This window comes from Rattus norvegicus, chromosome 8 (assembly GCF_021556685.1).
Source record: "Rattus norvegicus strain SHRSP/BbbUtx chromosome 8, alternate assembly SHRSP_T2T, whole genome shotgun sequence".
Taxonomy (NCBI): Eukaryota; Metazoa; Chordata; class Mammalia; order Rodentia; family Muridae; genus Rattus; species Rattus norvegicus.
Genome location: NC_141541.1, coordinates 77,925,077 through 77,952,359, shown reverse-complemented (window position 1 = coordinate 77,952,359; position 27,283 = coordinate 77,925,077). Strand labels below are relative to the sequence as shown.

The window sequence follows — 27,283 nt, the reverse complement described above, 5'->3', positions numbered from 1 at the left end:
GTGGCTTGTTATTAGCTCTGTGCTGAATATTATTCTAATTATGTCAGCCCAATCAGCAGTATTGCATGTCCGGGCTCATTCCCATTAGTCTGAGATTTGTCTTTCACACTGTGATACTAATTCAATGAGACATCAAACATTGGAATCGACCCCGATGCCGAGGTCAGGCAGCTTCGCCCTTCCACTCTATTAGCACTGGGATGTAATTGTATTGTCACTCCCCGCGTGATGGATAGGATTGGGGTGGCCATCGGAGCACAAATGAGCAATGCGTCCATATATTATTTTGTTCTGTAATATCAATATGTGTTTATTCAGTGCTAGTGTGAGCCAACTTGAAACAGTCATTTTCATACGGTTGGGTAAACCCCTCTACTCTCCCTCCGAAGCAATTCTTCGGATCCATCTGGTAGATACTCAGAGGGATTTGGATCTGAAAAAGAAATGACATGTTAAGAAGGGCACCATGAAGTTCTCAAAATTCAGAGGGTGAAGCGAGAGAGAGAGAAAGAGAGAGGGAGAGAGAGAGAGAGAGAGAGAGAGAGAGAGAGAGAGAGAGAGAGGCAACTTTCCTGGCTCGTCTGGATGTTTTTGCAGAAACCCTTTGATGGATGCTCTATTAAATGGCTGAAAAATCAAGATGCAGCCTGCGGCGCTTAAACAAACATAAACTTGACCCAGGGTTGGCTGGAGTTGCTGATCTCTGTGACTCTGCCTTTGAAAGTAAGGGAATTAGCAAACAGTGAAAATGAAGGATTGTTTTGCTCAATTTGCCTGCTTCATTTTTTTTTAAATCTCCAGTCTAGTGTATGTCCTCCATAAATGAATTTTATCCCCAAGTTTCCAACAGAGCCTATCACCGTGTGTGCCATGTGATAGACACTTACTGTACAAACGAACTCGAGTATCTCTGTATTAGTGTTGTCTACGGTCTTTTTGTGTCTTACCTCAATTTGCTCGTGAATTATGTATATGAGTTCTTGTGTGCATGTGCACATGTGTATACCTACGAGGAGGCCAGAGATCTTTGTCAAATGTCTTCCTCAATCACTCTCTGTCTTACTAGTTGAAATGGAGTCTTTCACTGAACTTGGAGTTCACTAATTAGACCAGACCAACTTGGCCAATGAGATCCAAGGCTCTGCCTGACTCTGCCTCCCCAGCAGTGTGTCTGGCTTTTACATGGTTGCTGGGGCTTGAACTTGGGTCCTTGTGCTTAAATGATGAGCACTTTATGAATTGAGCCATCTCTCCTACCTCTTACCTCACTTAGCAGAAGTATATGTGTAGGTGTTTTGCTTAGGTTTGGGCATGCTTGGTGTCAACCAGACCCAGAAGGGGGTATCAGATGCCTTGGAAATGGAGTTACAGATGGTTGTGAGCTACCACGGGGATGTTGAGAGTTAAACCTGGGCCCCCCGGAAGACCAGCTAGTGCTGTTAACTGCTAAGCCATCTTTCCAGTCTCTTGTTTCTCATTTTAATTTTTTAATGAATTTGACACATGTACACAGTTTACTGTGATCATGTTTATGCCCACCTCCTTTCACATTTTAACCTGTCAACGACAACTGGAACTTTGGCTTGGAGAGGTGTCACAGACATCATGGTATGGACAGAGGTTCTATGGGGCAAGGTTAGACTCTAATTCTCTGCTTTCTGTGAGCCCTAGAGAAAACCAAACCAGGAGTTCTAGATCCTCTCATGGTCATGAACAGCTCTAAAACCACAAGCTGCCTGTGCATATCTTTAAGTGGCCTGGAGTTTGGGTCACCTCTACCATGGTGCCATCCCCATGCAGAATCTGTTTCACACTTGGCTCCCAGCACATTCCTGGGAGCCTGTGCCTGGCACACTGCCCAGATTGCCTTATCTATCTTCTCCAAGTCATAAACTTCTTAAACTAATGCTTGCGTGTGCAAACCTCTGCATTGAGAGAGAAGAGGAGGATAAATTATCCCTAACCTCTGCTGACAGGTTCAATGAATTAAACCCACGTATGTTAATTGGAAAAAATGTTCTTTATAAATAGAGATAAACTTGAAAGGATACCATTAAGTATTTTCTAATAGCTTTTGTTAAACTAAAATCACCTATGTTTTAAATTGACATTAGCCGTATTTTGTTTCTATTGATCTTAACTGTTTTAAATGCAGGAGCAAGCCAGGCATACTGGCACATGCCTATAATCCAGTGCTCTGGAAGTTTAGGAAGGAAGATGGTCAAGTTCAAGGCCACCTTGGGCTATGTATAAAGCTTTTTTTCCCTCATTAAACAAAGGAAGATGTATATTTTAACTCGCGTGGGGGGCGCAGGCTGAGCGTTTCTTATCTTCTATTTGGGTCTCGTGCTCATGCTAGAGCTACGGGAAGTGCAGAGCTCATCACGACTTAGCACTGGGCTGGTGAGATGGTTTGGCAGGTGGGGCTCTTGTCACCAAGCCTGATGGCATGAGTTTAAACCCCAAGCTCCACATGGTAGACAAAGAGAAGCAACTCTCACAAGCTGTGATCTGACCTCCACATGTGAGTATGGCATGCATACTTGTGTGCACATACACACATACTAATAATACAATATATGTATACATTATATATTATAACACACACACACACACACATGGAATTAGAATGAAGAAGAAGTAAAAAGAAGATAAACCAAGATGCAGACCAGTCCTGAGCACGCATCCTCTGCATCTGTAGCCCTTTGTGATGAGGGCAGGAGCAGGGAGTGGCCTTTCATGTTTGACAGGAGTCTGTGCTAGAGCTGACCCTGTCACTGACCACATCTTCAAAGTAGGGGATGCTGAGCTCCTATCTGCTCACCACTGCTCGGGAAGAGCTGCCACTGTGCCCAGCCACCGTGTGCCTGAGAGAAGGCTCCGAGAACAGTGAGTGACCAGGCTCGCCCTCATTGACGAGTCCTTCCTCAGAAGAGTGGGATTTTGACAGTTTGTTCCCACTCTGATCTGACAGTACAGAAAGGAAAGCAAAATACTTGGGACCCACACAGACAGGACACCAGAGGCACCTATGATTCTGCCTGACCTTGCTGTCTTCCTAGAAGAAAAAAATAAACCCAACACACCAGACAAGGGAGATAGTAAAGAGCTCCCAGACTTAAGGCACAGACAGAGAAGTAAAAGAGCAACCATAACAAAGCAAGTTGTGGAAGTAAAAGTTTGTTCATGTGCCTCCCATCTGTAACAGATCCCTCCAGCCTCCTTCAAATGCACATCCTATTAGTACTACTGACTAGAAGTGACTCTCTCAGCTCAACCTGGGAATCCTGCATCTCATTCAGGGAAGAGGGGGATATAATGCTCTCTCTCCTGAGCATTCATAATAACCCAGAGGTCACAGAAGCCAAGGACAATGATACCAACTAGCAAAGCAGGACCACGACATTTATAAGCTCAGGCACAATTGCAAAATAACCACACTCTTTCTACGGTCATCAGTTCACAGGGAAAGATGTTTGATTCCTCACAAGACAGTGATGTTAATGGTGGGGATTGGAAGAATAATCTTAAAAATCTTGAGAGTTCTAACCACAAAAAGAAATATGTAAAAGTAAGAATCATATTTCCTTAGCTTATGATGATATTGGCCTGACGGTAAATGGATAAAATCCAGGGCTATTTTTGTATTCACATGCCAGGTTAGGAGACATTTCCAATTCTGGAAGTCAGAAATAGTGGCATATACCTATGAACCCAGCTCTTGGGAGGTTGAGACAAAAAAGAGACACGAGTTCAAAGCCAGCCTAAACTGAAGATGGAGTTCCAGGCCAGGCTGAAAAGCACGTCGAGGGAGATCTTGTTTCAAATCACACAAACAAGCAAACTAGGACATTTCAAACAGAAATGTCTGGCTGGTGATACAGCTCAGTGGATAGCGGGCTTGCCTAGCAAGTAGGAAGCTTAGGCTCTACCCTTAGCACAGCATAAACCACGTGTAACCCCAGCATTTGGGAGGTAGAAGCAGGAGGGTAAAAGTTCAAGGTCAGTTTTGACTACAGAAGCAAATTTGAGGAAAGCCTGGGCTAAGTGAGATGCTGCTAAAAGCAAGAGGGGTGAGGGAGAAAGGCAGGCAGGAAATAACACCAATTTTCAGCTTGGTCTTCAACCACTGTTATCTATAAAATATCTGAGCACTCTCATTCAGCTGTGGATAGCTAAACTGGGTGCTCTCAAGTTCTCTGAAGTTGGCTCTGTTGACAAGATAAACACTGGGCTTACCTTCCGTTCTCTTTATGCTTCATTCATTCATTCATTCATTCATCCACAATCCAAATAAGGAAGGTGTCTGGTTTCCCAGCTCAGCAGATATTTGAAGCCAGAAACTGGAATCCATGAAGTGTCAATGGTCAGAGCACCGATGGTGGGAGCAGACAGCATTCAACAGAGGATACAAACCAGGAAAACCACAGGAACCCAATGTAAACTTTCCTGGAAAGCACAGTGTGGCAGTATTTAAAATTTCATCCATGTCCACAGTTCTTGGCACGGAGCTCCAAAACCCTTCAGAATTTCCCGAGTGACGGGAATACATTTCGTTCTAGCTCCCCAACTCTACCTGACTCCACTCTCATGAGCTGACTCCCTAGATTCCTTCTGGAGATTTGTCACTATAAAGAGCCAGTGTGGCACTGGAGGTGGAGAAGTTTCAGTCCCTCTGTCCTCTGGGAAGGGAGAGGTTGTTGACTGAATTATAAAAGCTGGTGATCAGGGAGTTTCAGAGTTTAAAGTCTGTCTACACAGGGCATGGGAGCTCTTCCCCAATCCTGCCATGAATCACCACTATTGCTGAGCTATATTCCGGGTACAGTGCTGGGAATTAAACCCAGAGCTTGTGTGTGCTAAGTAAGCACTCCACCATTGAGCTCTACTGCCAGTGACTCGTACCTTTATCATAAACCAGCACTAGTAATTAAGGTTCCTTCCCAAGTTCTGAGTTTCTGTAGGGAACCAGCAAACCAAGGAGGAGATAGTCCTGAGAACTCTCAAATGTCTAGTGTACCTGTGTACTCCAGTTTCAGCTGGTATCTGAGATGGGGGCAGCCCTGTGAGTCTGAAACGACAAATGGTTGGGTCATGTATAGATGTCAGAATGGAGCCTTGTAACACCCAGCTGGTGTCAGAAAGAGAAATATCAAGGGCATCTAGTGTAAGGGAAAGAGCTTTACCCACCTCAATAAACACAGCTCAGAATCTTAGAGTAGCAAGATGGCTCAGCCATCTCTCCAGTGCTCACTGCCTTTGCAGAGCACACGGCTTCTGTTCCCAGCGCTCACACTCGGAGGCTCATAACCACCACCAGTAAGTCCAGTTCCAAGGAATATGGCACTCTCTTCTGATGCCTGTGAGCCCCTGTATGCATGTGGTGAACAAAAACTCATGCAGGCACACAAGCAAACATTAAGATTTAAGTGTGTGTGTGTGTGTGTGTGTGTGTGTGTGTGTGTGTGTGTATGTGTGTGTGTGTGTATGCGCATGTGTCTTGAGGGAAAAGATGAGCTGGCTTTTCAATGGAAAGAATCCATGGTGTCAGATCCAATTAGCAAGGAGGGAAAATGTAAAATCTGTTGCATAGATTCCTACACTTGCTTATAAAATCGAAGTTTGAGGGTCAAGAGCAGTCTTGTTATTTGCAAAATTCACTTACAGGCCTTCCCTCGCCTTCTATTTCCATGGGATCCTGTGGCTCCTGCCTTGGTGTCCCAAGATGCAGGGCAGCACCAGAAGAGGCATGCCTGCCTGTGGGGCTATTGCGACCCAATATACTCCACAAGGCAAGGTCCTCAGAGGTCAGCACCATTCTACATTCACAGTGGTCAAAAAGGGGATGGGGCTGGGCCAGGCCCGAGGTCATCATAGGTCTTGCCTTCAACTAACTTGGTGGCATACAGGCAGAACTGAGAGCCCCGTACTGAAGCTTCCAGAATATCTACAAAGAGAAACACAATGGAGAACTACAAATTCAGTTCATGCAAGCTGGTGGCCCAGCTAGCTCAACCTTTGGAAGGGACCACAAAGAACAAGGCAGGGAGTGGGAGGCTCTAGGGACCTAGAGGGCACCTGATGCTTCCTTTTCCTCACTTAATCCTCCAGCAAAGACCATCCCATACGTTCTTGCCTTCTCTCAAAAGCCGCCACAAACTTGTTTGATCCCAGAAACCCACTTGATTAGTCCATCTACTTCTAACCATTTACAGTACCCCAACTCTTCCATGGACCCCATGATGTTTCCCTGACTCTCAAGTCTGTTACCTCACAGACAAATCCTTATGGAGACACCAACACAGAATTCCTTGGTTGGCTGTGAAGATTCACTTGTATGTAAAGGACCAGGTAGAATGTACATGCTCGATTAAAGGATGGTATCAGTACACCCATCCTAGCTTGGTTTCTGTCGCATGTCCACACCATGACCAGAACCACTTAAGAAGGAAAAGCTTTGTTCAGCTCCCATATCCCGATGTGTAAGGGCAGGGCAAGAAGTCAAGTAGGAGCAGAGGCAGAAACAAACCATGGAGCAATTCTGCTTACAGGCTTGCTCCCTATGGCTTTCTCAGATTCCTTTCCTAAACATCCCAGACCCACCTGCCTAGGAATGGCCCTACCTATAGAGAGGGCTTGGCCTCCATCAGCAATTAAGAAAATGTCCCAGGCATACACCAAGAGGCCAATCTGATGAAAGCAATCCCTCAACTGAGACCCGCCCCCCTCTTCCAAGGTGTGCCAAAGTTTGTATCATTGACAAAAATGTAAGATTAGGGGCTCTGACAGATAAACATTAGGCAGCCCTTCTGGGGTTCACTGTCGTGAGAATTATTTACCTGAGGAGACATAAATAAGGTCCACTCCCCTTTCCTAAGGTTCCAATGTTAAACCAAAGTTTCCACTAACGTCCACTCTGGGAACCGATGGGCTTCTTAGGCTTTGGTTAGAAAGCATGGGTGAGGGGTTGCTGCCAGGAGTATGATAACCTAAAGCAGACACCCTGGGAAGTCTCCACCCCACACAAATAATGGCTTCCCTCAGGTAACTGTTCCCTCCCTGAGCCTCCCTGCTCCCAGAGGCCGTGTGCAATTAGAACATAGTCGTGGACAAGTGGCCAAGAAGAGCAGATGGATACTCAGGAGAGAATCCAGTGAGTCTCCTTCCAGGAGGGACTATCAGCAGTCTGAAGGCTCGGCTATGATTGATGCTTGCTGATGTATTCACAGCCGATAGAACAAAGATGGTGGTTGTTTTGCTCGCATAACCACCTTCTGCAACAGTCACTTCAGTGTTTGTCACTGTATTTTATCTCGTTACTTGGGTACCATTTCAACCTCTCCCCACAGGAGTTCCCATGGCTCAGGGCTTGGGCATTTAAATGTTTTGCACACGAGTCGAACTGAAGCTCTCCTCTATGAGAAATGTCTCCCATAGGCTCGTTCATTTAAATACTTGACAGCACTGTTTGGGGAGGTTATGGAAACTTTAGAAGGTGCAGCCTTGCTGAAGAAAGTCCATCTCTTGGGACTTGCTTTAAGAGTTTATAGTCTTACTCCACTTCAAGGTAGCTTTCTCTGGTTTCTGTATGAGATGTGGTCTCCCAGCTTCCTGCTCTAGTCCTCTGCTGCAGTGCCATCCCTGACATTATGGGCTCTCCCTCTGAACCATAAGCCCAAGTAAACTCTTTATGCTGCTTAAGGGTTCTGTCTACTTCGCACAAGCTAGGGTTATCTAGAAAGAGGGAACTTCAGTTGAGAAAATTCCTCCATAAGACTATCCTGTAGACAAGTCTCTGGGACCTTCTTTTTTTTAAATTAAGGATGTAAGATGGCCTGGCCCACCACTAGGGGTGAGTGGTGCCACCCCTAGGCAGGTGGTCCTGGGTTGTATAAGAAAGGAGGAGTAAGGTACAGTGTATAAGCCAGTAAGAAGTGTCCCTTCATGGTTTCTTGAGTTCCTGTCCCCAGTTGCCTGCCTTGACTTCTCTCAGTAATTGGACTGTGACCTGTAAGGCAGACAAGCCCTGTCCTCCATGTGGTGCCTCTCGTCATTGTCTTTATCACAAAGGCAAAAGTAAAGGACACGCCAGCTTTGCACATCTTCTCTCACTACACCGGAATCTCTAGAACACTGTCTGACCTGAGTATGTTTGACACAGACCAGCTCTCCAGCCACTCATTACGCCTGAGCTAATAAACAGAGGCTATAACTGCTGCTAGAATCATCAACAAGCAATTGCACATTCAGAAGTCCATTTAGTCCTTACAATTACCATGAAAGGACACTCATCATGATCCCCCTCCTCGCAAAGAAAAGAAAGCAGAGGCTCAGGGCCAAGAAGAGCTTGCCTCCACCCCAGGTGGGGCTAATACGGTTTTGGCATCAGTGGCGTCCGTGTCTGGTTCAAGGTTTCGACAGGGGACATCCACCCTTCACTTGGAGGGCTACTGAAGCATGGACCCACCATGCAGTATCCACTCCACAGAGATTCACAAAACATGTCTGCCTGCAGTCATAGCACCTATCAGTTCTCATAGCCTCCCAGGGACTCTTACCTCACTAACATCAAGCTTTGTTCCAACAGAGGTGAGATGTTAGTTGACCATGGCCTATGGTTTCTGTAATAATGTTGTCCACAAAGCCTCATTGTCTACTGTTGTTTATTATTTATTTTCAAGACAGGCTCTCCTGTAGCTGAGACCGGCCTCAAAGTCATTGTGTAGCTGAGGACGCTCTCGACCTCCCGATCCTTCTGCCTCTGCCTGCAGAGTACTTTGATCACAGGGATGTGCCACCACACCAGTTATGGACGCTGAGGACTGCAATAACAGTGGGATGTCATGTCAACATCAATCAAAAGTTGTTGCAGCAGGAACTCATAACTCTTCAATATGAAGGGAATAAGTACCTATGAATTGTTCAGGTCCCAAGGTTCAGGGACCATCACAGAAAACTCGGCAGAAAGACTATCACAGCTCCCGGGGGGCGGGGGGGGGTGTTCAAGACACGACAGGACAGCTGTACTCAAGAATTCACAGCAGCCATAGTTGCCTGCACAAGATCAAGACAGCTGATATTCTATCATGGAGGGAGGAGGGGCTCTTGAGGCCCAACCTTTGAAAAGCAATTGACAATTGATGCCAATGAGCAGCACGAATTTGAGTCTGTGGGTGACTCAAAATGAGAGAGACACGAAGTTAGAAAGAGCAGGAAGGTGGTGAGTGAATCTGGGAGTATTTAGGGGGAGGTGGATATGATCAAAACACATTAAAGATGCTGCTACATTAATTACAATAATGTCAGACAAAATCAACTTCCAAGAAAGAAAATTACCAAAATGAGAAGGACATTACGTAATGGTAAAATACATGTATGCACCTTACAACATAGTTTCAAAAATGGCGAATTGTAGTAAAAGCAGAAAAGTCCCCTAATGTAACAGGCAATTTCCTAACACCTATCCCTGAAACTGACAGGTCTACAGGTAGGAGATCAGGTAATAGTTAAACTGAATAGCACTAACATTGTAATGGAAACTTACAGAGTATCTCGTCCGACAGTTACTTGTTTTCAAGCACACCAAGGTGACCACACTTCAGGTAATAAAACACAGCTGAAATGTTTTTAAAACTACAGTCACAGCCAGTGCTGGGGAGATGACTCAGCTAATAACAGCGCTTGCTGCTCTCCCAGTTGTTCCAAGTTCAGTTCCCAGCACCCATGTCAGATGATTCACAGTCACCTACAACTCCAGCTCCAGGGAGTCCAACACCCTCTTCTGGCCAACTCTCTCTCTCTCTCTCTCTCTCTCTCTCTCTCTCTCTCTCTCTCTCACACACACACACACACACACACACACATAACTCTAAAAATCATAAAATCATAAAGCATGTTCTGTAATCTTATAAAAGCATGTTCAACTCTGTTGCTTGCTACGCCCTACGTGAATCTCGAAAGCACTGTGCAATGGAGCAAGGAGCGGCACGCGGACCACGCCTCATTTTTAAGACCCAGAAAATTGAGAAGAAGATGGGATTCATGGGAGAGGGAAGGAGATAAGAGAGGATAATGTGGGAAATAGGATCAAAGTTTATTACATATACACATATATGTAAAAGAATAAGCACATTAAATAACTAGAAAAAGAAAAATGCTCATGCTAGAAAGTAGCTGAACACTTCCATGGGGCTGGGGACAGGAGAGGGAGTTAGTCTTGGCTGCAGATTGGTACTGGGAAATTTACAAGGCAAGAGGAACAGTCCACATCTAAATCATTTCTCTTGCTGTGATAAAAGCAGCTTGGGAAGAAAGGGTTTATTTCAGCTTGTAGGTTATAGTCTATCCCTGAGGGAAGCAGGACAGGAAGAACTCAGGGCAGGAACTGGCCAAGAGCATCCTGGGAGGCAGGCGGAATGGGGTTGGGAGGTGCTGACATGGGGACCCCCTGAGTGAGTCCTGGGCAGCCTCGCTGGGGCTGAAAGACAAGCAGCTCATAGAGAAGAAGCAGTGTGTATGGAAGGAAGAAGCTAAACATGAAAAACTTGGTTCATCCTGTTCACTTGCTCTGTAACACTCAGTGAGTCCCACCTCCATCCCTTCCAGAGACCAAGGATGAAGGATGCTTACTGGTGTGTTCCCAGGATCACGTTCATCTAGCTTTCTTGAACAGCTCAAGCACACTTGCCTAGGGAATGACACTGCCCACAGTGGGCCGGGTCTCCCTACATCAATTAGCTTCAAGAAAATGCCCTGCAGACATGGCCATCTGATGGAGGGAACTCTTTAAGTCCTTCACTGAGGAGTCCCTCTTCCCATATGTTATCACAGAAATTACCTACATCTAAAGTCATTGCTTTGGGATAGATAAATATATTGCAGTGAACCTTTTAAGAAGTAACAGAAGAAATTCCTGGCGGAGGGAGGCAGATCTAGTTTTTAGTGTTGAGTAACCAGGGTGAGATTATAGGAAGCGCAGACTTCAGCTACTTGAGAAAGTGCATCCTTTGCTCTCTAATGAAAAGCCCTTAGGGGCTAGATAACTTCCTTCAATTCCTCTTGGAGTGAGAAAAAGATAGGATTGGATGTTTAAATAAAACAAGACGAAACATTTTACACATACTTCTTGGAAACATCTGCATTGTATAGGTGTTCTTTAAAAAAATTGTCACCATGCATTTATTTATGTATACGTGCCTTCCATCCCCGGGGGACCTTGAAGCTCAAAAGTGTTTTACTGTGAGTCACATGTGATAGTGTAAGATTTGGGGCTGGAGAGGTAGCTCATTTGTCTTGCATGCATGAAGCTCTTAGTTCGAGCCTCAGCACCACATAAAAGAAAACTCCTGGAGATAACAACAGTTGCCTGGGATCCCCGCATTTGAGAGATTAGGCCATCCTCAGTTACAGATGTGCATGAGGCCATCCTAGAGTGCATGAGACTTTGTCTAAAAATGATATAGATAGATGATAGATAGATAGATAGATAGATAGATAGATAGATAGATAGGAATAGGAAGGAAGGAAGGAAAAGTAAGGAAGGAAAAGGAAGGAAGGAAGGAAGGAAGGAAGGAAGGAAGGAAGGAAGGAAGAAACAAAGAAAGAAACAAAGAAAGAAAATATATAACTGTCCCCTCTTCAATGTGCTGGAAAGACCGTCTTGCAGAGGCAAGAAAGCTCACCTGGAGCAATTAGCAGGCATCAGCCACTGAGCAGCAAGGACGTGAGTAGTGGGGTAATAGATGTAGTTAACAGCCCAGGAAGTGAATCTCCGGAGGTGTTAAGATCTACGAGGATTCAAATGTGCTGTGTGACTCACATAGTTGACTGGAGTGTGCCCACTTGAAATGCAGCCATTTCAATCCTGATAGCTAAGTAGTTCTGTGATGGCTGACACCAGCTCCCTGGCAGCTAATATCAATCAAGTGCTTCCACAGGAGGAAGAAAAAAAAAAGAGCCCCAAGAAGACACCAATTAGATGCAGACCATTTGGGGATGTCCCAGTTCCACAGGGGGTTCTGCCTTGGATTTCTCTTCTTTGCTAGTTCCCTACAAGATGTGAGGGCGAATGTACTGATGGGTTTTAAGAAGTCGCTGTAATGACAGTCACAATTGACTATTTTTTTTCTTTACATTTTCTCGTTTGCAGTCTTTCCTGCTATTCTGGGGATTTTCTGAATGGTAAAATCACAATGGACTATTTTATCTCAATGCCAAGGAAAAGGCTCTGAGCTAAGGAATTTTAAAAGGCGCTGTGGGCAAGACACAATCCCTTCTGCGAGTGCACTGTTAGAATTAACATATCTACCATCAATATTTTCTCATCTGAAGCAGACTGAATAATCAGGAAGAAGAATGAAAGCCATGTGTTTCTGGGGTTCTGAGCCACCCGGTATCTCTGACTCTCTTGCCACACTTTAATGAATTTGATTTCAAGAGGTTTGAAGACAGGTAGATAGAGAGGGAGGCGCTGGCAGATAATTTCCTTCTATTCGGTTCCTTGGTTCTTTGGGGACAGACTTTGCTCCTTTAACTCCTCTTCACGTGGGGACCCATCTCCCCAACAAGGACTAAATGATCTGCCGATAGCTCACGCATGTTCAGGCTGGGTGCGTCAAACTGTACAAAACTCCTGCTCCTTGATAGAGCATTTGAGGCAGAACTCGGATGAAAACAGCTGAGCGAGAAAAGCTTTCTTCTTGCATAGTGATTTCCCATGAAAATTAATAAAAACTCACGTCTGTTGCCCTGTTCGTTCAACTTCTAATTAGCACACACTGTCTGACCTCATTATTCCCTGTACCTCGATCTCGATTTTTATCAAACAAATCAACTTCTGAGCCCTTTGCAAAAAAACACTTCCTGGATGCCTTGAGGTGTTCAAAGACTGCCAGGATATTCCTTTTTTTTTTTTTTTTTTTTTTGGCTATGGAGAAAATTTGCTGTAGTAGTACATTCTCAACCCTTCCTGTCCCCAATTCCCTTCTGAGCATTGCTCCATGTTATTTTCACACAATCTCAGAGTCTAAAATAAGTATTTGGCAGGAGACTGTTGGGCCTTCTGTTTTTTACAGTATTCAAATGCAACCCAGTATTATTCTTATCCCCAGACTTATTATGAAGTGACGTGCGACTCCCATGATGCTCTTGTGGCTTTTGAAATATGTATGTTAGAAGCTAAATGGCGGCGGCTAGCTGTGTGCGTGGCTTAGTGGTAAAGCCAAAAGCATACAAGGGGTCCTGGTTTAATCCCTAGGGCATGTCATTGGGCCCCAGAAGAGGGAAAGGCGGAAGAAGAAGAGAGGAAGAGGAGGGAAAGAGAAGAGGAAGATGGGGGAGGAGGAGGAAGGGGCATAGAAAGAAATTGGGACATATAAGTGACGTTTTCTTACACATGTTGAATACCCGATAAGGAGTAGCTCACAAGTGACCTGAAAGGATGTTAGTGGACCGGCGCCGACATTCTCTGACGGAAACCAGACAAGAGATAAAGAAGCATCTTTTCTGAGACCGGATGTCTTAAGGAATGGGCTAATGACCAAAGATAAGAGTCTGTCAAGATCATTTAATGTTCACAGATTTGGCATCGGAGGGAAATGTTCACTAGCATCTTTATAAAGATCGAGTATGTAACCCAAGGAACACTAAATGCCTTTGTATACAGTTTACAATGCCAAATGTTCTATGACCAATAATAATACTCATAAAGTGCTAAAATAAAATCATGCAAAAATTCATAATAAATAAATCTTTCGGGGCTGGGGATTTAGCTCAGTGGTAGAGCGCTTGCCTAGCAAGCTCAAGGCCCTGGGTTCTGTCCCCAGCTTCCAAAAAAAAAAAAATCTTTTTTTTTTCTTTTTGCTTCAACCTGCTCCCAGCAGGTTATGTGTGTGCTGGAGATTTGAAGTCAGGACCTTAGATTTGCATGACCCACTGCAGCACCTCCCCAGACCAAGTTTGATATTTTTCCCCCTTCTTGTCGTTTTTAATATTTCGTGAACGTGTTCTGTCACAGTCTTCCTCTGTGTGTCAGCAGATTTTCTGGAGAACATTCATCACCTGATCACATGTTTGTAGCTGATCCTCCTTTTTCCCATGGTTCCTCCTTCGGGCTTTCTCCTACTTCCACTTGATGGTCGTTGTTAGCAAATGTGAGTTGCTTTACTTTTTATCTACGTGTGTGTGTGTGTGTGTGTGTGTGTGTGTGTGTGTGTGTGTGTGTGTGTGTGTGTAGTGTCATGACAACACTATATGAACTTATTTTACAATGGACCAGCTCAGAGAGTTCAGGGAATACATTGATGCCATAGAATAACCCCTCTCCCGGGACAGAAAGTTCTTTTTAAACTGTGGATCTGTGCATCAAGACCCTCCTGGGGTACCTGTGTAGCTAAATCTGGTGCCCGTGAAACTCTTGGCAACAGTAAAGGTTTTTGAATGTGCAGTAATCAGAAGTTAAAATCAAATCAAATGTGTAACAAGTAGCATTTCATACGGTCCTACTGTCCATCCTTCACACAGAAGTATCAAATTTGAACAATTTTTGGTTGTTTGGACAAGATAGCACTGTACACACCTGTCTGGCCTGAAACTGGAAAAATTCACCTGCCTTTGCCTACAGAGTGCTGGCAAAGTGTGTGCATCAGACTGAGCCCGCATTAGCCGATAGTTGGACAGCATTGTTACAGTGTTTGCTTTCTAAAGCAGCTTCTTGGGTTGTCAAGTTGGTTTGATAAAACATTGTTACTGTTGAAGAGATGCTACATCCTGCTGGATTAAACAACCAGCCAAGATCTAATTGTCATGAGAACCAAGCACTTTCATCCTCAAGATGGCAAAAGGATTTGTCTACCAAAGAACTATTTTAAAATAAGTTTCTTTGTGATTTTATCACTAGCAAATGTTTGACTCGTTTGTTAACTGTTTTGTGTGCCTGTTTGTTAAGGATCATGTAAAACTATCTCAGGAGATAGGAGGACGGTGGGTGGAAAAAGGTTGAAGTCAGGCAGTAACCCAGGGAGCAGAGAGTCAGGAATGACTCTGCAGTGTGTCTGACACAGGCTCAGGGCTGAAAGTTCCTCATTGTGACTCCCTGGTGTCTCAGCACAGCCATCATAAAACCAAGTTCAGAGTCAAGTCCTACTCACGCCCCAGCGGGACCCTGAGTTCCCATTCAGATCCAGTCAGGATGTCTTAGAAAACACCAGACTGAGCAGAATATGTGTCACATGGGTCTTTATCGTTTCTCTTTCTTCTTCTCTCATATAGGACATCCTCATCAGAGTTGTTCCTCCTTCTCTCCTCTAGGACTCTACCCCTCCCCTCTCCCAGAACCACTCTTCCTCCTCCTGTTTCCCTTAAGAAAAGGGCAGGCCTCCCAAGGATATCAACCAAACTTGAATAACAAGCTACAATACGACTGGGCACAGACCCTCATCTCAAGGCTGAGCAAGGCAATCTGGTAGGAGGAAAGGGGTCTCAAAAGCAGGTAAAAGAGACAGAGAAAGCCCTTGTCCCCACTGATAGGAATCCCACAAGAACACCAAGCTATACAACCATAGCATAGATGCAGAGAACCTAGCTCAGACCCAGACAGGCTCCCTGATTGTCAGTTTAATCTCCATGTGCCCCTATAAGCCCAGGTGAGTTGGTTTTTCCACTCATGTTCTTGTAGTGTCCTTGACCCCTCTGGTCCTACAATCCTTCCTCCCCTTCAGGATTCTACAGGTTCAGTCTAATTGTGTGGCTATTGGTCTCTGCATCCGTTTCCATCAGTGGCTGGATAAAGCCGTTCTGGTCCTCCAGGTGGTACCAGGCAAGGGCTCCCTCTTATAGCAAGGGTCTCAACTTGGACCAGTTATCTGTTGGCCACTCCCACAAGTTCTACACCACCTTTACCTTAGCACATCTTGAAAGTTTTGTGGTTGTACTTGTGTCCCACTCCCTCTACTGGAAGCCTTGCATGATTTCAGAAAATGGCCAATTCAGGCTCTATATCCCCCTTTACTTGGAGTCTTCCCTGGGTCACCCTCATAGATTCCAGGGAGTTCCCACTGCACTGGGTTTCTACATGGCCCCCAAAATGTCCTCTACCAGTACTCCCTCTATCACCCTCACACCTGATCCCTCCTGTTCTTGTCCCCACCCATCCACAATTCACCCTCAAAACCTATTTTATTTTCCCTTCCCAGGGAAATCTTTGCATCCCCCTCCCCCAACCCCCTTAAATCCTCCTTGCTACTTAGGCTCTCTGGATCTGTGGATTGTAGTATGATTATCCTTTACAGCTAATAACCAATGTAACATGGTATATACCAATGTCACATGGTCTTGAGGTTAGGGTTTGCATTTGTGACATGTCTCATTATGTAACAAGACATATGACACAGGCAACAAGGAAGGCAAACTTTACTGGGTTCACAATCTGAAGGTGCAGAACATCCTTGTGGAGAAGATATAGTGACAGGAACAAGAGGCACGGTCAAATGCATGAAGTGGTGACATCGCATTGAAAGTCAATCTTCCATTTACTTAACCTAATCTATGGAAACCCTCACAGACATGCCCAGAGATTCACTTCCATAATGATCCAAAATCCAATCGAGATCATTCATCACAGATTTCCAGGACTAACAAGCCAGCAAATGTGGAGAGGGTTCAACAATGCCTTTTGGGAGGTCACACCCTGGGGGAAGAGAATGTATGACGTCCTGTCTCTTCCTATGAGAACAGTAATCCTCCGGTATCAGACTTCCCAGTCTGTGACCTCCTTTAACCTTAACTGCCTCCTCGCTGCCCCATCTGCAAACACAGGCCCACGGAGCTATCAAGACTTCGCTACAGAGACTGTAAGGTAACACAAATGTCCACTCCATCATGGTTTCCCCAACACTGACACACCAGAGACAAGTTGTCACAGAGCCGCTGGCACATGGACACTGATGGTCAGTCACCACCTCTCTCGTCTGACTGCTTCGCCTCTGAGCGTACACACTGAGTAGCTGGGTCTAGCATAGCTGAGTCAGAAAGTGGCTTCAGATACAGGTCATTCACCTCCACCGAGCCCAGGGTACCTAGGGACCTGTCTTAGTTTGGGTGTTAGTGCTGTGAACACACACCATAACCATGGCAATAAAGGAATTGAATTGGGGCTGGCTTACAGTTTAGAAGTTAAGTCCATTGTCATTATAGCAGGAAGCATGGCAGCATCCAGGCAGGCCTGGCACTGGTTTTACATCTTGATCCACGGGCAGCAGAAAAATACCTGTGCCACACTGGGTGTGGCTTGAGCATAGGGACCTCAAAGCTCACCCCCACCATGACAGATATACTTCCTCCAACAAGGCCACACCTTCTATTAGTGCCACTGTACCCTATGGTACACACCCATGCAGTCAAACACTTGAGTCTGTGGAGCCATACCTGTTCAAACCACCATAGCACCCATTCTTTCTGTGGGCAGCAATGCACCTTCCTGGATTTTAAGTCTGTCTTGTCGTATAAAATGGGTGCAGAGAAGAAGCTGAGGAAGCTGAATGATCTCCTCATTGGATATAGAAATGTTCCATGATGAAGCAATATTCTAAACCATGTGTCAGTCCATAGTGTACTCTCTCCAGACCTCTATAGACCCTGTGTGAACACTGTTTTACTCCCTAATCCTTAAGCCCAGGCAGGACCTCCATCACCCACTAAGGCAGATTATAGATTTATACCAAAATGAGTGAGCATTCCAGAGTTACCCAACGGAACCCCCCAATTTCCCTTCATCCACCATGACAACCCCTCCACTCATGTGGTCTCTGTACCTTCCTGTCATCTGCCTGTAGGACCTAGAAGGGAAACCTCTATCCTACAGCAGAGCCAGCTCTGAAAAGTGAATTTATGTGAGATATGTTGTCCCTTTGTTTGCTGCTGACAGGCGTAAAGAACAACTTTCACTGCTGATAATAATGGTTCATTTATCACAGCTAGCCGAGGCTGACCTCTGGGCGTCCCAGCCCCTCCATCACCTTCACACCTCCTCAAGCTAATTGTTAGAGCCAAGTGTAAATGAAAATCAACTGGGCTAATAATGAATGGAGCCCATTACTCGCAACAGCACATTGCTTGACGAAGGTTTATCAAGAAACATTATAACCAGCCCTCTGGTCACAGTTCCCTGTTTTATAGATGAGAAAGAGTGAGCAAACAAGAGGGGACTAGCCTAGGAAAAGGAGCTTTAAGACTGCTGGCCAAACATAAGGCATCAAATCCTTGAGTTCCGTGATAGCCATCCTATGTTTACCCAAACCCGCCAATATGCCAAAAAGGAGAGAGAGAGAGAGAGAGAGAGAGAGAGAGAGAGAGAGAGAGAGAGAGAGAAGAGAAACAAGGAAAAGAGATGAAAAGTTTAAGATATTTTCTCACTGTTGTCATCTGTTTATAGAAGCAAATGAGATCATTAGCGGATGTGAAGACCTTAATTAAAATGCTAATCTCATGCTTCCACCAAAACCATTTTTCAAGGCAGTCATCTCCATGGCTCCTCCATTTGATGTCACCCAGCCTGGAACTGCTTTGCCAATTACATCTGAAAACAGATCTAGCTCCCAGTGATGGAGATGAAGCCCCGAGAATCCACACGGGATTCTAGAACAGAACTGATGGGACATGGTGGGGGAGGCGTGAGGGGTGTGTGTGTTTGTGTATGTGTGTGTGTGTGTGTGTGTGTGTGTGTGTGTGTGTGACAGAAAGGGGGAGGGGGAGGGAGGAGGGAGGGAGTGAGGGGAGAGAATTTATTAAATCAGTTTATTTCAAAATAGTAGTAGCAGTTGAGAACCCAGGAGCTGTTCAGTCCATGAGGTTAGGTGCCTCAGAAGTCCCAATCAGGCACCTAGAACCTAGAGAGTTGCTGGAGAGCCACTAACTTCAGTCAGTGAAGGAAGCCTGGGAATGCTGGCCCTGTCCCTGAAGGAATCGGCAGCTGCTGCGTCATGGTGCGTCAACTCAGCCCCGAACAGAACAGAACGGAAGGCCAAGCCTGCAAAAGGAGCTAGTCTCCCTTCTGCCCTGCCACACTTTATTTGGGCTGCTACCAGAAGGTGCTGCCCACACTTGGAGTGGGCCCTCCCGCACAGATTCCTCACATGAGGCTTCCTACTCTGGTGCTTCTAATTGTGGCAAGCTGACTTAAAACCGACCATCCGTGCAACTCATTCAAGGCAACTGAGTCACTGAGAGAGGCAGTTATCAGAGTACCAGGAAACATGAACTGTCATGTGAAGCTGAAACACTGAGGGAACAGGGGAAATCCCACCACAAAACTGAAATGCATTTCGGGACCAGGATGGTTAAACTTCATTATCTACGTGATTGGATTTAGATTCTCTACGGAAACAAACCTCCGGGTGTGTTTGAGGGAGTTAATGGAAGGGGAAGGCCCACCCTAAATGCATGAGGTCATCCCATGGGTTGGTGTTGCAGTTACTTTTCTTTCGCCGTGACAAACATCATGGCTAAGACAGAAAAAAAAAAAAGCATTGAATTTAGGAAATTTAATTTAATTTCAGAGGGTTAGAGTCCATGAGCATATGGCAGAGAGAATGTCAGCAGGCAAGCAAGCATAACACCTGGACAGTAGCTGAGAGCTTACATGAATAGACAACCATGAGGCAGAGAGAGAGGGAGAGAGAGAGAGAGAGAGAGAGAGAGAGAGAGAGAGAGAGAGAGAGAGAGAGAGGCGGGGGTGGGGAGACAGAGGGATAACTAACTGGAAACGGTGCAGACTTTTGAAACTTCAAAGCCAACACCCAGTCTCTAACAAGGCCAAGGCAAGCCTCCCAATCCTTCCAAAACAGGTCCACTAACGGAAAACAAAGCATTCAAATACTTGGCTATAGGAGTCATTCTCATTCAAACACCACAGAAGGGGTCTGGACTCGATGAAAATGGGAAGAGGTGCTGAACACAACGTTCATTTCTCTGTTCACGGGCTGTGGATGTCATGTGATCAGCTAACTCCTGCTGTTCACTGGTTATGGATGTCACTGCAGACATTACTTTTCCATGAGTTCACTTCCTAATGTTGGCTTTGCCAAGTATCTTATCACAGTGACAAGGGACTGAACACATGGAATGTTTTTGAAAGGTGTTTCACATGGTTTATGTGTTCACCTTAATGCACCCTATCCTTCCGTTCTAAGTCATAAAATCAGAAAAACCTATTCATCCCCCAGAAAGTGCAGCGATAGGAGGGGGTATCACTAGTTACTGGGGTCTGAGGAGACACTGTTTCCTATGTGTTGTGTGTTTTTGTGTGCATGCGGGTGTGGTGTGTGTGTGTGTGTGTGTGTGTGTGTGTGTGTGTGTGTGTGTGTAGGGGTGTGCATATCTATGTAGATGTCAGAGGGTGACATCTTGGTCTTCCTCTCTCTCTACATTACTTTTTTTGGAGAGTCTCTCACTGAATCTGTAACTCAGTGGTTAGGCTGGCCGGCCAGTCAGTGAGCCCAGGGCTGCTCCTGTGTCTGGGTCCCTACTGAGATGAAGAACAAGCAGGGGCTTTGCATGGATTTCTTTTGAGTGTTCGTCTGCATTTACACACATGCATGAACCTCGCACCAAGACTAAGGTCAATGCACACAAAGTAGAAGTCACTCCGTGTCAGATCTGAATTGTTCATTCACAGAATACAAATAACCCGTTTCCACTTAAGCAGGGCAGGTAACCCCAAACTCTTAACCTTCTGATGATTTGGTAGGGAATGGCTCTTGAGTTTGCTGAAGAGTCTATGAGGTTTACATAGGCAAGACCTTGATTTACCGTCAGACTAAAAGTGAGGACCTTGCTTCTCCAGGTTTCACAGTACCTTTTCTACAGACGTTCTAGTCAGTGACCTCTACACAATACACCTAATTCATCTTAGATTTTTGAGGGCACCATCTCAAATGGATGCTGCCCAGAATCTCCTGGGGATGCAGAAGGCCAGGGAAATGAGAAGAGAGCCTCGAAATAATAAACAACTGGTTTCAGAGAATGGATGAAGTGGTGCTTTGAAAGAGAGGGCGGGGCTTACAGGAGATTCCAGTTAGTTCTGCCTGTTGGGATGCTGTTGCTTGGATCCCATGCAGGTAACCATGGTTGCAGTGAGTTCATGAGTTTGATGGCCACACTATGTCCAGAAGGCATCATTTCGCAGATGGAATCCTCTCCTGAATGCAGGATTTCTTACACCAAGTTAACATTATCTGTCTTCTAACTTAGAGCAGTGTGGCCTTCTCCTCTCAAAGACACAGCCCTGTTGTGGTGGTTTAAATGAGGGCTACTCCCCATGGTCGCAAGCATCTGAACACTTGGTCCTCAGTTGGTGATGCTGTTTGGGGAGGTTTATGTGGTGAAAGGTATGGCACTAGCGGTGGCCTTTGAGAGTACAATGCCTCACCTACTTCCCATTTGCTTTCTCTGCTTCATGCTTGAGGCTTAAATGTGAGCTCTCAGCTTCCAGTTCCTGCTGCTTGCTGGCATTCCTCCTAATATGATAGACTTTTGTCCCTCTGGTACCATAGGCAAAAATAAATTCCTTCTTATATAGTCATGTTGTTTATCATAGCAATAGAAAAACGACTAATATACCTGAGAGAATGCCAAATAATAATATTCAACGGAAAGAAACTAAGGAACTCTAACCACACACACTGCTGCTGGAGGGAAAAACCATTCATTCATTCATTCATTTTCATTTTCATTTCTGGGGTAAAGGGTAAAGTGATTGCTGGATTCATTTATATCATAGAGACAGATGATTTGGGATGGCTTGGGATTTTTTAATTCATTAGCTATCACTGCACTAACTGCATAACAATCTCCATATCTCAAACATGCATGGAAACACTTCTCATTCATTTATCTTTACTGACTGGGACTACATTGACTCCAGGCAGTTGGTCAAATGCAGGTGTGCTCCAAATACTTCTCATCCCATGCTTCAGGATGAAAGGAAACAGATTCCTCGGGTGCTTTCACGATCGCATCAGGCAGGAGCAGAAATTTGTCAGACTTGGGCTGGGAATGTAGCTCAGTGGATAAAGTGCTCACCTAGTATGGCTGAGGTCATGGACTTGATCCCAGCAATTCCAAGCATAGCAGTGTATTCCTGTAATCCCTCAGGAGGTAGAGGCAGGGTGATCAGAGTTCAAGGTCAAAATTGGTTACACAAGGATATCAAGGACAGCCTGGGCTATCGGAGACTATGTCTCAAAAGAAAACCAAGGCGGTGAAGGGAGTGGGGAGAAGAAAGAAATTTGCTAACCCTTACACTAGAGAGATAGCTGGGTGTGTTACAGTGTTTGCTGTGTGATCATCATGACCTGAGTTTGATTCCTGACACCCACATAAAGGCCAGAGCAAAAGGCAGGGAGCCTGTGACCTCAGGACCTAGAGAGCAAACACAGGTAGATCTGAGGTAGATCTGGGCATGGGGCAGGGGGCTTGCTAGCCAGCCAGATGATGTAACACACACACACACACACACACACACACACACACACACACACACACTTAAAACAAAAAATAATTTCCAAACTCTGGGTCATTTCCATTGACCAAAGCAGACTATGTGACTAAGCCAACATTGGTGGGCATGGAAGTCTATATCACTCACCTAGAAGATCTGGGAATAATAGAGGGGAGGAAGTGCACTAATCAAACAGTGCCTACGAGGGGGCTGGAGAGATGGCTCAGTGGTTAGGAGCACTGACTACTCTTCCCGAGGTACTGAGTTCAAATCCCAGCAACCACATAGTGGCTCACAACCATCTGCAATGATATCCAATGCCCTCGTGTGCTGTGTCTGAAGAAAGCGACAGTGTACTCACATACATAAAATAAATAAATCTTAAAAAAAAAAACAAAAAACAAAAACAGTGCCTATGCACAGACAAGAGACAAGTCCAGGATTTGACCATGTGACAGAGCTTAATCATGTCTCTATTTCCTCTCAATAAGAACATCTAAGTCAATAATTGAAGTATGCAAACAACTAGGCATGACAATAAGACCTTGACTCTATTTCAGCTTTTTCTTCTTGCTTTGGATGTGCCAGCAAGGGATTTGGACAAGTCGCAGTCAGTATGTAGGTGTGCTAGTCCAAGGAAGTTATTATAGAAGAAGCTATAGGTCCCTTCCAGTTGATTCCTAGGTGGGCATCAGAACACCAATGCCACAGTTAAGATTATGTAAGAGCATACACATGGTCTATAACAAAGACCCTCAAATGGCAGATTAAACAACAGTCACTGGGGCCAGAAAGACGGCTCAGTGGTTAAGAGCCCTACTCTCTTCCAGAAGATCCAAGTTCACTTCCCAGCATACATACTGGGTGACTCAAAGCCAGCTGAGTCCATCTCCAGGAGAACTGATGCCCTTTTCCAGACCTCCGCAGGCACCTGCACTCACATGTGCACATGCATGCACATACACATACAGAGGCACAGGCACATACATAAACACATCATTTAAGAGAGCAAAACAGCTATGTTTTCTCAGTTTTGTGAGTCAGTTCAGGAACAGTTTGCCTGACTATTGTCGACAGTCACTGCCAAGGTCAACTGATTTTGTTAGTTCTATGCCAACATGACACAAGCGAGAGTCATTTGGGGAAAAAAAAAAAAAACCTTGACTGAGAAAATGCCTCCATAAGATATTCCTGTAGGCAAGTCTGTGGTGCATTTTCTTCATAGTAATTGCTGTGATTGCTGCCACTCCTGGGCCGCTGGTCCTGGGTTATATAAGGAATCAGAGTGAACCAAGAGGAACAAGCCAGGAAGCAACACTCCTCCTTGGCTCTGTGTCAGTTGCTGCCTCGAGGTTCCTGCCTACTGATCCCTGCCCTGACTTTCCTGCTGTCGTGTGTTTATAGAAGCTCTAAGGTATCGCCCAAGCCTGGCTTCTCATTTGAAAGTTCAGCTCAGAATAACCCCTTTTACCCTCACTCACTTTGTCCCCAGGGTCGCTTCCTTACAAGCATAGAGCTTATGACCCCATAGCTTCTTCAAGCCAACAATGAGAGGGCAATGCCATAGCAATTTTGTTAGAAAGAGGAAGGAGTCTCACCTGTACTGTGTAGTTGAGAGGACCCTACTCAGCTGTGTAGAAACCTTGCCCCCACACAAGACAGGAACCTATGGAATGGCAGGAGGCAGTCACCAAGACATCCATAGAGCCTGTCCATCCCATTTATTCCAACTTTGCCCAGCCTTTCCGAGTGGACAGCCACTCTCCTCCATTCATGCTCTAGAAACTACATCCACTCTTAGCTGACCTCAGTTAGGCCCTCAGGCCAATTCTGTATCACATCCTATTCTGAGGTCTTCCTGGGAAAAGGAACTACTTCATTCTGGCCAGTGACACTCAGTCATTGAGTGTGCAGTGTCACCAACCATCAGGGGAAAAAAGGAAGATCATTCTAATCAGAAAAGGTAGAAGTACCAATTACTGGACTGTCGTGATTTATGCTTGTACCTGATGGGACCAACATAAGTCAAGCATGGTTATGCATGAGAAGGAGCCATTGACTGACAAGAGTAGACACTTATGACTCATGCCTTGTCTACCCTGAGCCAAGGCAGTCAGTCAATTCCAAGGGGACAAACATCCGTCAAATAAATGACTTGGCAGCCTAAATATTTAACAACTGGGTGATGACTGAAATTTTGACTATTCAATCAGTCATACAGGCATGCTCCCAGAAAGTGAAATAATGGAAACTTAGTGTGGCTTATCTTTTTGTAGGAGCCATTCATTCCCCCACGTATTTGTTGAGTGACTCTTCTGTTGTAGCCACTCCGATTAGTGTTGGGAACCCAATGAGAAAAGACAGCAGTCCCATGAGGGGTGACATTTCCTCTTAAGACCCCTTCTTTTCTATCTTATCTATGCCACTCATCATTATTCCTTAGTAGTCTTTGGCCATCAGTCTCCAGAGCACAGTGCATGTGACCTGCCCTATTTCTATTTTAATCCTAATATTTGACACAAATTCACTCTACCACCGCAAAATCTAAATATCTTACAGACCTCTGAAGAATAATTGGCTGTACAAAAACACGACAGCCTTCTGTTGGGTCGGCAGAGAAAAACCCATGCGATCAAAAATATTTGCTGTGGTGCCTATCTCAACTTCTGAGGTTAGGAAAACTGTTTTCGCAAACATCTGAAAGCCAAAGACCACCTAAAACAAACGTAGGCAGGCCCGACAGGAACAAAGTCATACATGAAGAGAAAGCACCACCCAGAGAGAGATAACCTTGGACAACAGAGCTGCTTTCCCCTGTAGTCTTTCTATGGGTAATTTTACAATTCCCATGGCTTTGATATACCAAAGCATTAGACAGTAAATAGATGACAAACTTACTTTTACAATTTATCATTTATCATAGGCCTGGGATGTGGGGGGAGGGGAGATAAACTCTTGACAAATACCAAGGACTCCTTTATTCTTAACTCCCCTTTATTGTCAAGGACTCCTTTGTTCTAATGCAGTAACTTCTGGAAACTTCCTTTTTCAAGGATTCCTTTTCAAGCACAGCCAATAATCTACAATCAGCTTTGTAATCCCTTCCGGAGGCAGGACCTTCTCTGCTTTGGAGTTCTGAACATAAAATGAACAGTGGAATTCCTACAGTAAAAAAAGACCAAAAGTGTTTCATTTGTTGGTTATTAATCGGATCGTTAAAATTCTATCTGGCATTTGCTGCATTTAGTGAGGTGCCAGCAGTGACTCGTTGAAATGACTGTTAACCTTAGAAACTAAGAGTTCAAATGGGTTTTAAGATTTAAACGAAAGTGATGGGTCTGAATATTGGCCTACATGTATGTATACAAGCCGCACACGTGCTTGGTCCCCATGGAGGCCAGAAGAAGCCATCAGAGCCCCTGGAACTGGAGTGGTAGGCCACTATGTGGGTGCTGGGAACCAAACCTGGGTCCTCTGGAAGAGCAGCTGGTGCTCTCTCCCCAGACCTTCAAATGGGCCTAGAACACAGCTGTTTCACCACCACCCCCAAACAGCTTGAGTCTTCTTACTGACATCTATGACAACCGGCTTTCTAGCCTTTGCCAAATCAGCTCCCGGGGGATAGGACATTCACCCCCTTAAAGAGGGCTCATCACCCTTGCACATCATCTCCAAAGTATCTTTCTTGCTCTCATCAGTTTTGCCGTATAGTTCTCAGATTCTTATAGGATGTCTAATCTCTCTAAATACTTGAAATCTGTTACAACATCCCAATTGCTCCTTCGAAACATGCCCCATTCCTCAGACTTCTATCAAGTCTCTTACCAATGGGTTGCAACTATGAGTTTGTAAAACAACTCTTCTTGGGGAACTGGGGGGATGTTTCAGTGAATAAAGCCCTCAACATGAAATGTGAAAACATGGGTTCAGATCCCCAGAGTCCATATAATATCTGTGAAGGTGGAGACAGGCAGTTCTCTGAGACTTGCTGGTCAGTCAGCCTCACCGAATGAGTGACCTCCAGGTTTGGTAAGAGCCTTACTCAGAAAATAAGGTGGAAAGTAATTTAGAAAGATAAGCAGCTTCAACATAGGCCGCCATGTGTGGGCCTGTGGACTTGCACACACATGCACATGAATGAACATATACACATACTCCCCCCCACAACATTATTTTTATAACAAATAAGGAAGGGCAAATTACCATAGCAACTGTGCCTGGAGTTGAGTGTCTCATTTCCATGCTATTTTGTGGCACAACCTGAGAAGAGAAGTTCCCCAGAGGATTTTGCACTGTGGGTGCCACCAGTCACAGAACCCATGCTGGGTTAAAGGCCGAGAACCAGTGTTTTGATGCATCCCAGCTTGTCTTAAAAGACGCAATGACCAGAATGGAAGCCAAGAACCAAGGATTCTTTTTCATCAGAGATGCAGACTTTTTCATCAAAGCTCAACTCGCCCCTTTTCCTATCGCCCAGGGTTCAGCAAAAACCTCACCTCCAACATGAAGCTTGGCACTGGAAGGGCCATCTGAATTCCTGAGGTCTTGCCTTGAGTGCAATCCTAGGCCTGATTCCAAGCCAGTGGTCCTCAACCTGTGGATCTCGACCTCATGATCCTTTCACGGGGGTTGTCTAAGACGGCAGGAAAACACAGATGTTTACATTACGATTCTTAACAATAGCAAAATTACAGTTATGAGGTATCAATGAAAATAATTTTCTGGTTGGGGTCAGCACAACATGGGAAGCTGTTTTAAAGGGCTGCGGCATTAGGAAGGTTGAGAACTATC

General features: G+C 45.1%; 1 long non-coding RNA gene across 1 annotated transcript; it reads right to left on the bottom strand.

Annotated features, from left to right (window-relative positions):
- Nucleotides 1-286: 286 nt before the first annotated feature.
- Nucleotides 287-27,283, bottom strand: LOC103693133 (uncharacterized). The gene is made up of 4 exons (XR_015627334.1): nucleotides 26,989-27,283; nucleotides 5,021-5,071; nucleotides 4,240-4,449; nucleotides 287-433 (listed from the first exon to the last, which is right to left on the bottom strand). It is a non-coding gene; the product is annotated as an uncharacterized LOC103693133 (long non-coding RNA).